Below are 12,070 nucleotides of genomic sequence, written 5' to 3'. Positions count from 1 at the left end.
TTGGTATTTTTGTAGCTTACATTTTATATGAACCAGACTAATATAATGTAATACCAGGATTACATAATTTAAGACGTCAGGATTGCTTCCAGGACTATGAGATAAAGTCTTCCTTTATCAGGGGGTTTGCAAGCAGTATTTGTTGCTCATTCAGTGCCTGTAGAGAAATACCACAGAGCTATTTTCCAAATGAGAAAATGGAGTCAAAGAGGTTAAAGCCAGAGGGACTAGTTTCTTCAGAACTTGGATAACATTTTTTCTTTATTCAGAACCTGGTCCGTATAAAATACTGATTTTAGTAGTATATAGGTTTAGAAATTCCAGGAATTTCCAGTTATTCTGAATTTTTTTTTTTTTTTTTGAGAGAGAGAGGGTGTGAGCTGGGGGGAGAGAGAGAGAGAGAGAGAGAGAGAGAGAGAGAGAGAGAGAGAGAGAAAGAGAATCTTAAGCAGACTCCATGCCCAGCGGGGTTCAAGATCATGACTATGAGATCATGACCTGAGCTGAAATCAAGAGTCAGATGCCTAACTGACTGAGCCACTCAGGCACCTCACACACTGAATTTTTTAATGAAATATAATGAATAAAATTTTGTCATTGAATACTTACTTCCGAGCCTTGGCACTCTAATATATACAAAAATAGTTTATAACATAATCTTGGATTTCAAGGAGTTCATTTTTTGAGAGAAAACCAACATGTGAACTGGTTTAGGAAAAATGAGTATCAAACTCTCCAGTATTGATAGGGGATCAGAGGAGGGTGAGTTGGGCTCCATGCGGGAGTCAGGGCTTATTCTACACTTGAAAGGATGGGCAGGATTTGCACAGGTGGAGAGGAGGATGCGATGGAGATATTCATTGATTCATTGATTGATTCATTCATTCTTGAAGCAAATATTCACTGACCACCTACTCTCTTGTAAGCACTATACTAGGTTCTGGGGCTTGTCAGTGAGTAAAACAGATATGCTAAAGAGGCTAGTTTGAATTGTACATGACATTAGGAATCATTTAGAAGTTTTTGTATTGTAGTATTCCATAATAAAAGCATTGTTTTTGGAATCATTTGAGTAGAGATTACTTCTGTGTCCCTGGCTGGTAGGATTGGAGAATATGATGCAAGACTGTGGAAGAGAGTTACTTAAGAATAACTTGTAGTCTCTGTAGATTGTTAAAGCATAGTTCTAGCTTGGTGTGGTTGTTTTAGCATTTATTCTTTTTATTATTTCTAATTTTTTTTAATGTGTATTTATTTTGAGAGAGACAGCAAGAGGGAGGAGGGTCAGAGAGAGAGGGAGACACAGAATCAAAGCAGGCTCCAGGCTCTGAGCTGTCAGCACAAAGCTCGACGGGGGGCTTGAACTCATGGACCGCGAGATCATGACCTGAGCTGAAGTCAGACACTCAACCGATTGAGCCACTCAGGCAACCCATCCTTTTATTATTTCTAAATTGAGTAGTGGCCATATTAGAGAGGCATATGTCTTATGTTTTAAGAATTACTAATTTCCCCAAGATACTGAAAGATATTTAGTGAAAAATAGATTTTAGAGTTAAGTAAGTTTCAGAAACTTTGAATTGAAGAAAAATTTATTACAGGACTGTTAGGACATTTTGTGTGCTATAATGTTTTTTGTGAATTTTCAAGAGTGGGATATAACATGCAGTATTTCCCCAAATTATTTGACCATGGAAATCTGTCTTCCTCTCTCTTTTAAAGAACATCTTTTACCGTCTTGTGTCCATCAGACATAGTTTGGGGGCAACTACTATGGGGACAACTGATAATGGAAGGTGGAATGCATGTTTCCGATCATTAGGAGCAGCACTGTCTGTGAGAAAGAAAGATACTCGTTTCAGATATATCTTGGCAGGAACAGAAAAGCTAAGTTTTAGTTGCAGCTATGTATAGTATAAGTTCATCCCAAGTTGTCAGATAAAAATTCAAAATAGTATCCTAGCATATAGTAGATAGTCAATAAATATTAATCAATGAAAACTTTATAATCTTAGACTGTTTCAGATCTTCTGATATTTAAAGTGCCTCTTTGGGAAAGAGAACTTTATATTCTACATTTAGAATATTCTACCATTTTGTCAGAAGACAGTGTCCATTTTCTTAGATTATTGGTATGGGGGTGGGGTCAATTCCAAACCATTATTGTGTGTGTGTGTGTGTGTGTGTGTGTGTGTGTGTGTGTGTAGGGAGGGCAGATAGAAGGGAACAGAATAGTAACCAGCTTTGAAATATAATAGGTGAGGCTTTAGAATTCACTCATGAAACTGACTTTTCTACCTTTGGACTGTATGTCTTACTAGTAAATTAAGCACTAGACTCTGTTGTTGTCCCTCGTTTCCCAGATTATAGCTCCACTTGTTAATATTTAAACAGAGACTTGAAATAATTCAGACTTGTAGCAGTTAGGATGCTTTTGACTGCAAGTAAAAGAAAGTAAAAGAAAACCAAAATCAAAATTTAAATAAGGAAAAGTTATTATCTCACATATAACCAGGAAGTTTTAAGGAGGATTGATTCATTCTAGCTTGATAATACCATCAAAGACCTAGATTTTTTCATTTTTTTGCTGTGCTATCCTTGATGTGATGACATTGGCCCGAAGCAAGCTTCCTTCATGGTTGCAAGATGGCTGCAGTTCCAGCCATCACATCTAGATGCAACAGTGTCTAGGGACAATATCCAGTGGTCTTGTCCATCTCTGGTTTTAAAAGTGACACCACCACCTCTTACGTGCTTTCCCATACTCTCAATCCCACATCATGCAGACTTCCCTTTACATCTTTTTGGTCAGAGTTAACATCTTTTTTTTTTTTAATATATATTAAAATATATTAAATATATATTTAATTAATTAAATTAATAAATATATATTAATTAAATATATATTAAATATATATATTTATTGTCAAATTGGTTTCCATAGTTCAGAGTTAACATCTTATCATGCCCCAGCTTATCCCTGACAAGGGAAATGGAAACACCATAATTATCTTAGACTAATCAGGATTCTCCAGTTGAGTCTGGGGTTAGTGCCAGTCTTCCCTGAAGCATATGACTACTCAGAGAAGGGTATATACCATACCAAACTCAAATACTGTTAAAAGGAAGGATGGGATGGGGGAATGAATTTTAAGTAGGTGACTAATGAAGTCTGCTGCTCCATTCTTCTAGGCTATTTCAAAAGCTTTGAAAGCATGTACATTAAGAACAGCAGCTTAATAGGAAGAGAAATATGTGTAGTGTTTTAGTCTAATAGGAAAACATAGTCTTTTTTCTTTTACTTATGCAATTCCTTCATGTAATTTTAAAAAGATATGAAGTACAAGTGTGTCTGGCTATGTGATTCTATATAATTCATACTGTAAGCAAGGTTGCAGTACAAAAATTTTACTCAAGAACAAAGTATATGTCTTTTCACATGAAAAAAGTATTGTGGCATAGCATTAAAATGGAGATTCCCAGTAAAATATAATCAAATTCTTTTTTTTAATGCTTATTTATTCTTAGAGAGAGAGGGAGAGTGAGCATGAGGGGGGGAGGGACAGAGAGCAGAGTGGGCGAGGGAGACACAGAATCAGAAGCAGGCTCCAGGCTCTGAGCTGTCAGCACAGAGCCCGATGCAGGGCTCAAACTCATAAGCTGTGAGATCATGACCTGAGCGGAAGTCAGACGCTTAACTGACTGAGCCACCCAGGTGCCCCCCAATATAATCAACTTCTAAGGCAGAAAATGCTCCTCCGCAATGTGAAACGTCTCCCTGGTTCATGGCTGATCTCTAACAAGCTGACAGAATGCTAACACTGTTTCTTATTTGAAACTCGAATTCACTTTGGAATTTGACCTGTATATTACAACCTTGATTTTGTGATTGTGAGGCCAAATGGTGTGAAGTCAAATGATCTTTCTAAATTGGAAATGGTACCTAATTATTTTCATTTAGTAACCAAAAATCCCTATTTCATTTAAATCAAATGTAGTATTTTGATGTACTTTTTTGGCCTCTGAAATCAAACTGCGAGATCATGACCTGAGCCGAAGTCGGATGCTCAACCGACTGAGTCACCCAGGCGCCCTGATCCTCTCTTTCACCCCCTGCAGTCAAAGCCCTCCTCGGCCACTGGTTTCATTTCCATAATTGGTGGCCTGTTTAGGTAACCCAACATTTTTTTTTTAATCATTTGTTCAATAAAAATACTTACCAGGTTAAAGGGTTTGAGCACTGGAAGGAGTACAGATATTTATAAAATATAATCTAAATATTTGAGGAACAGTTGAAGAGATAAGACTCAACTCAACTGCAATGCAAGGTGGAAAGCCTTAAGTACTCTGTTAACTCCCTTCCTCTCTCTTAGGGAGGAGCCTGCCTGCCGCTTCCTAGCTTCTGTGAGCTCTTCCTCACCCTCTTCAAACACGTGGCCTCTACAAACCCCATCATGCTCCCCTTCTCTGTTCTGACATTTAGGTGGGAACCTCTCACCTGACTATTTCTTTATCTTGCTGCCTTCTTTTGTCCTATCTTATATAACAATCAATGATTCAGATCAACATTAAACATTAAGGCAGTACTGGTGACTGATATGCCTCCCCTCTATGTATTCGGAAATGAAATTCTTTGTGCTAAAAAAACGGTGTCACTGACTTATCAAATAAAGGTGGTGAGGACCCAGCTTTCCCCAGAAACATAGCACAAGTCATCATCTCTTTTTCCTTTTTGCTTTAACTTGACCAACTTTTCCATTAGCTTCAACACATCAGGGCAATAAAGGAGAATTTCTCTCGGAGTGGTATGCTCTTCTTTTGATTAGTTACTAATATTGCAATAGCATAGGTTTCAGTTTTTCATCATTGTGGAAGTACAGTGTTTCAGTGGGAAAGTAAATAGATTTATGTCTTGGGAAGAATGTATTTCAGTGGGCGTATGATCATTTATTGGCTGTGGCCTTTCCACAGATGGACATACCATTCTTAAATACTTGCTTGTTTTCAGCCCTAATTGCCTTCAGAATTGTGCTGCCATGCACTGGCAAACCATTTGGCTCACCCAAGAAAATTGAATTCCATGGGATCCATGGCATTTTCTGTGGAGGTTTCTTTCTCTAGAAATCTCTTCTTGCCTTTGCCCCTCATTAAATTGAAATGAATCATTTTTCGGGGTTTTGTGTATAATATCAATCATTCTAGCATGTAAAGTAACATTCCTTTAATGAACAAACCATAGTTTACTTAGTAATTGTCTTATTATAATATTCAATTTCCTTCCTAATTTTTTTTAAATGTTATTTATTTTGAGAAAGAGAGTGCCTGTGTGTGAGGAAGGGAGGGGCAGAAAGAGAGAGAGAGAGGGAGACAGAGAATCCCAAGCAGGCTCTACGCTGTCAGTGCAGAGCCTGACATGGGACTCGATCTCCTGAAGCGTGAGATCATGACCTGAGCTCAAATCAAGAATCAGATGCCTACCCAACTGAGCCACCCAGATGACCCCTTGCTAATTTTTTTCAATGTATGCGGTGTGGTGAATATCTTTATTTACAAAGTATTTTAATATGTAGGGTTATTTCTTGCAGATAGATTCACCTAGGTATAATTTCTTGGTATTAGGGAATAAGTAGTCTTCAGATTCTATTTATGTATTTTCATGTTTCTTGATAAATTGATCTTCTTGAGAGTTTCCCATTTTACCTTCCTACTCAGGAATTTTCACTAGCTCTCCATTGCCTCTGGTCTAAAGCCCATACCCCTTTAATTGGCCTTTCCCCATTTTGTTAAACGTTTTCCTTTTTGTTTTAACCACCTGCCTAACACTGAGCGTTTACATTCCATCTAATTTTTCCACATTATAAAAAGTGGTGCAGGGACTCTCTTCATGCATTTTAGCTTTGCTTGTGTTTTGGGATTATTTCTTTGGGATAAATTGTCCGAAATGGAAATAGTGGGTTCAAGAATGTAAACATTCCAGAAAACTGATAGCCAGGCTTCTTTTAAATGAGAAGATACAATTTATATATTCACTACCATGTGTAGTCTTCCTAGCAGTGGGTATTATTAATTTTTAATGTAAGTTTAAGAGAGTGTAAAGGGGGAAATCACCATGTTGTTTCAATTTCTGTTGCTTTTATTAGTAGTGAGACTGAACATTTGCCCACATTATTTGTTGGCTAATTGTATTTTCTTCAGCTTAGCTTTCAAGGCCCTATGTAATTTGGACTTGCCCTTTTCACCTTATCTCCTAAATATTCAAACCCACAAATATGTATTAAACTCTTACCAACTACCAACAAATACATATACTCTAACCAAGCTAATCTCCCTACTGTTCCTTTGAATATGTTATGATTTTCCTTTTTGTTGCTTTTGTTCCTGCTTTTTCTGCTCCTAAAATGCCTGTCCCTTCTACTTACAGTATGCTGGTTTTTCCCATTCTGTGGAGTTCAGCCTGAATCTTTTTTCCTCCAGAAAGTCTTCCCTGACCCAACTGTGGCTTCCTTGAGAGCAGGGCCTGTGTCTGATGCCCCTTTTCCACCCCAGTGCCTTGTGAAGGGTCTGCCTTACATAGGAGGCAAAGAAGTGATAGATTGATGTTACTAAGAAAATGTATGTTGAGTTAGCTCTACATTTAAACTTTGGCTCAGACTTCAGACAAGTTATTTAGTCCCTTGAGCCTCCGTTTCTTAATCTCAGAATCATCATAAATTGGGGATGATAATAGGACCTGTCTCCAGAGTTGTTACGAGGAGTAAATGTCGCAATGCTTATAATGGGCCTGGTGCGGTAATGCTTGCTGTACAGGAATTTCATTTAATGGGAATTGTCTTTTTTTTTTTTTAAGTTTATTTATTTATTTTGAGAGAGAGAGAAAGAGAGAGAGAGAGCATGAGCCTGGGGAGAGAGAGAGAGAGAGAGAGAGAGAGAGACAGAGAGAGAGAGAGCATGAGCCTGGGAGGGGCAGAGAGGGAGAGAAAGAATTCCAAGTAGGCTCCATGCTTATCAATGCAGAGCCCATTGCGGGGCTCGATCCTGTGAACTGTTGAGATCATGACCTGAGCCAAGATCGAGAGTCAGACGCTTAACCAGCTGAGCCACCCAGACGTCCCTAGTGAGAATTGTCTTTAAATTAATTGAATGAGTAAACCGGTCATCCCAGCACTCACTGCCCTCCCTTTCTTTCGGGCTCTTCCTGGTGTACTGCAGATGGGGTGTGCTGTCTCTCTTGGGCTGCTATTGCTTCTTGTGAATTAGGTATGGACTCTGGAATCAATTCCAAGGTCTTGAGAGGGCTTGTCTTCCAAATTTGTTGCTTATTCTGATGTACCGTGTAAATACTGATGTGTTGAGTATGATTGAGTAGCTTTGAAAATGAAGGCAAAGCAGGGATGAGCACCCCATTTTCCGTCTAAATAAAACCTTTACTGGACCTTTACTAAGAGAAATTCTGTTCTCCGAGGGCCTTTTAAGAAATGTTTAGTTTTGTTGCTTGTCCAGCCAAATGGAGTTAGTTATTCAGTAAGAAAATGGTAAAAATATCTAAATAACACCACCGGATTTCACTTTTCCATATAGTGTTTCAAAGTGTTGCATTCATTAGTATTTGTGAGAAACCTATGGTTAATACCACAAGAAGTCATAAACTAAACCAGATTTTCCCCCTTTTTAACTTTTACATGACTTGGATTAACAACAGTGTTACTCCCTAATTTACACCTGGGATTTCCAAACCTTCTCAAAAAGCTGTAACAATGATTCATATTTAGTCACCATGTGACTGGGTTATTTTCATTTATTGAAAACATAAACAACAAAAAATAGCCTGGATAAAGATCTCCATGTATTTTAACTAGTGACAGATGCTATGATCAGAATTTCTACTTAAGTCAGGCATTTTTGACATACACCTCAAGCCTCGCAATTAAGCTTTATGCCTTTCCAAACATAACAGTTAACCAATAAACCAAAATATCAGCCTGGTCTGGCTTAGCTCAGCGGTCTTTTGATTTCTTCCAGTCTGTTTGATGTGGAGGCTTATTGAGATTTATCTACTGAGCTGTTCATAGTTTGTAGGGCTGAGAGCACCGGCTATATTATATAAGATTCCATTAATGACAGGAGAGTGTAGACAGTCTCTATGGTGTAGATAATTGAGTCAGTTGTGCTGGCCATGGTTTTGTTGACATTTTTAAGACTTTTGTCAAGCTTTTTTATTAATAGTCAATGATTTTTCCTTATTTTTAAGTTTATACTGTGAGCCTCAAAACAGATGTAATTCAGTTGGTTCAACTTAGTAGAAAGTTTTTTAACTTTCAGTAGAAATGTCTGTATAGATTTGGACCAGTTTATCCATAAGGAAAATAAACATAGAAATATATAGTAGCCACTTATAAATATTTGCTATGGGGGGGGGTGTCAGACATCATTCCATTGTATTGTTCATCATAGTAATAATGCCACTGTTCCCAACTTTATAACACAGAGGCTGCAAAGGACTTTCATACACTTACCTCATGTAATTCTGGTAGGATTACTCAATAAGATAACTGTCCTCGTTCTAAATAAGATACTTGGAATTTAGATTATTAATTTGCTACATATCTCATATCTTCTAATATGAAGGGGAGCTGATGTTTGAATTCAGATATGACTCCTAACTCTGGTTATTTTCCCATCACACTAAAACTTTTTGTTCTATAATATATAGTATTTCTAAAAGTTACAAAGTTCTGCCAAACAGCTTTCCAGTGGTTTCATCACATCCTCTTTCCTGAGAAGCAGGGTAAAGTTACTCATGTTTAGGTTGCTGGAGATAGAAAATGAGATTGTACTGGAGGAATAATGAAACATATTCATTCCTTCTGCCTCAGTTGCCTCATGTATCCAAATGGGGAAAATACTAGCACTTACCTCGTAGGGTTTTTGAGTGGATTAAATGAGTTAATACATGCAAGGAAATTAGCAGAGGCCTGGCACAGAGAAATGATAATACATTTAGCTATTTTTAGCATTCATTTACTCAGCTGGATTTATTCATTCATTGCTACCTACCAGGTAACATGCTGGACTTTGGAAGATAGTAAGTCAGAGTCTGCCTTCCACGGTCTCATAACCAAGTGGAGGAGACCATCGATATGCCAGACTGCACACCATTAGCATGAAGGTTCTGTTTAGAGGCATGCAAGGAGGGATTCGGAAGCACAGAGTAAAGATGAGTAACTACTCTTGGGAGGCTTCCTGTAAGAGGCAGGGTGTGAGCTTGAAGGATAAGTAGAGGTTAGCCCAGTGAAGAAAGGCGAAAGGCAGTCTCGGAAAGGGGGCCAGGAGAAGTGATGAGGGTGGTGAAAGCTTGGTATAAGCATGTTTCTTCAGGCCAGGGGTTCTTGAGGACTTTAATATGATGCCATGTACTGTGACTCTCCAGTCACAGTGCAGTTACTCATCAAAAATATTGAATCACAGAATCCTTTTTTATGGAGTATCTTAGGAAGAACTATGTTTTAAAGAACACAGGTGGGGAAACTCTGGGTGGGCTGGGTGGTGAGAAATTAGTTTAGGTCAGAGGTGGGGTGGGCAAGGAGGACAGAGTTGGGGACATTGATTAGAGACATTAAGGCAGTAAATGTGACAGGACTTGATAAAAAAACGAGAGGACCAGGGAAGAGGAAAGATGGTGGGATGATTGGGCAGATTTGGGGCTTGGGATAGAGTCTGGGGCTGATGGTACCATTTGCAGAGGTAAGAGATTTAGGAGTAGAAGCATGTTCGGGGCCCAGCAGTGGGGAGGTTGGTGGATACCATGTTCAGTTTTGAATCTGTGTTTTGAGATGCCTGAGGGACATCCAGTGGAATATATTCATGAAGCAGTTCGGTGTACTGGGTCTGGAGCATACGAGTGAGTCCCTGGGCTGGATGAAGGAGTCATCCGTGTATAGATGGTATTTTATGCCTGGAGAGTGCATGAAATAACCCAGAGGGGTGAGGATAGACTCCTAGGGGCATAATTGTTTAGGTGACCTGTGGAGGAAGAGGATCTCTCAGCAGAGATTAAGTATTTCAGCAATCTGGTATTCTTTGGGACATGCTTGTCTTTTCCTCTGTGAGCCATGAGTATTTTGTTTTGTTTTGTTTTTTTGGAAAGAGCCTGACTCCACCCATGCAGGATATCTACTCTGCGGGCTACTCCTTCTCCCAAGAATCTGAGAAGTTGCAGAAAGAGGCACTTCACCCACACCCTAAGCTCTCTGAGGAGAGCCGTGTGGTATCTTGCCCAGCCCTTCCGACCTCAGTGCTGGGAGGTGGAACCATCTTGAATTGTTTTTGAGTGTTAGGTCCTTAAATGTAGCTGGAGAAATAATGAACGAGAAGTATTCCACTGGATTAAACAAGTTCAGGGGATTTTAATTTTCCTGATAAACTATTATTAAGAAATTGTTTTGGAGATTTACTCTCTGAGTAGGATTAGCTAACCTACATTTTTCATTTGGATAAGTAGTTCTTTAATTAGCAACCAAGATTTAGGGAATAGTTTCCCATTGCTTTCTATAGCGTGGGGAAGGTATGTGAAACTGCCAAATGAAGGTTTTCCTCATGATAGCCAGGAGCAGGGAAAACAAGAGGAAATTATAATATGTTAAGGGAAAGGATTCTGTTCATCCCGTGTGCCTGCTTTTATCTTCAGTTCTGGAAGTCTCTGCCGGCAGGGTTTTCTTTTTTTTCCTTCCCTATTCTTGTCATGCCAAAAGTTGCATATTTCTGGCAAAATGTTCATTACTGGCAAGGGGTGTGCAAGAAATCCTTTGCCAGAGAATTAAGCAAGCAGAAGTCTGTCAAAACAAATATTCTAGTTTGAAAATACAGTCCTGCGGGGGAAGGGAGAGGGGCGGATAGTGGAGGAGGCCAGGGCATGTTCTGAGGATGCGTATTTATTTCATAAGAATTCTGTGTTCTGAAAGACTGTTGCTTGTAGGAATGCTGGAGGATGCAAGCTTGCGCTACATTAAATGTACTGATGAGCAAGAATGGGTTTTCTGGGGATTTTTGTGTTTTGTATCCAGCTCATATGATGACAGCCTTTGCTAAGAGTGAAACATTTTGATAACAAATAAGCCTTTTAATTTAAGAGCCATTTAACAAAACTTATGTTTACATGGAAAAACTCTCAGACCTGAGGATATTAAACATGTATAAACAGTCACACACATAAACACACAGTCTACTTCATAAGCATTTATTTGGCTGGAAAATGCTAACTTTATATAATCTCAGTCTTAAAAGTGTTGGGTGATTGGTTCAAAAAAAAGCAAAACTTGTTTTTCCCCCCTCCTAACTTTTCCTTCTACTTCTTCCTTTGTACCTTAAAAAAAAAAAAATCATTTTACAGAAGAGTAAAATTACAGATTGGGTTAATGCAAGGTTTTTAGATTTCTTTGCAATATAGTTGCTTAAAGCTACCATTATAGAAGTTGCTCTTCAAGTTGGAGAAACATAGGCTGGCATTTTTACTTTCCACTGGGATGGGGGTGGGGGCTAACCATATTAAGCCTCAAGAATGAAAACCATTGCATGCAAAAGTGGATTTTGAGGATTTCCTGACCACGTATCTGTATACAACCGACATCGTTTTTAGAGAGAATTTTTAAAACAAAATGTACTGCATTCTATAATATTGAAGTAAATGATCACCCATAATAGGATATATTAGTAATGAAGAAAATAATAGTAATAAAATACAAACCATTTTATTATTCTTACCTCCTTTTGGCAAATTTTAGACTTGCCACCATAGGCAATTCAAGAAGCACATGCCTTCTTCCGGAGCAGTGGGAGGAAACCTTCCTGTTCTTTGATCCTCCGATTTGATATACTTTAGTTACTGGAAGAGACATTAATTAATGTAAAATTTCTTTAATTTTAGTAATTCAAAAGAATAAAATTTTTTTGAGGGGTTGAAAAGCTCATGGTGCGCCATTGGAATGTGCCTTTAGTAAATGTAACGTTTGTTTTCTAAAGAATTATAACAACATACTTAAATTCCAGAACAGTAAGCAAAATAGCTTAAGTTCAC

The 12,070-nt window shown here is 38.4% G+C and overlaps 1 protein-coding gene across 4 annotated transcripts in view; it reads left to right on the top strand.

The window, feature by feature from the left end:
* THADA (THADA armadillo repeat containing) overlaps positions 1-12,070 on the top strand; it is a 330,878-nt gene that overhangs the window by 109,656 nt on the left and 209,152 nt on the right. The gene's annotated exons all lie outside the window — the stretch shown is intronic.

The sequence above is a fragment of the Prionailurus bengalensis genome, chromosome A3 (genome assembly GCF_016509475.1).
Source record: "Prionailurus bengalensis isolate Pbe53 chromosome A3, Fcat_Pben_1.1_paternal_pri, whole genome shotgun sequence".
In the NCBI taxonomy this organism is placed as follows: Eukaryota; Metazoa; Chordata; class Mammalia; order Carnivora; family Felidae; genus Prionailurus; species Prionailurus bengalensis.
Note: the sequence above shows the minus strand (reverse complement) of the source record. Positions and strands in the feature narration are given on the sequence as shown.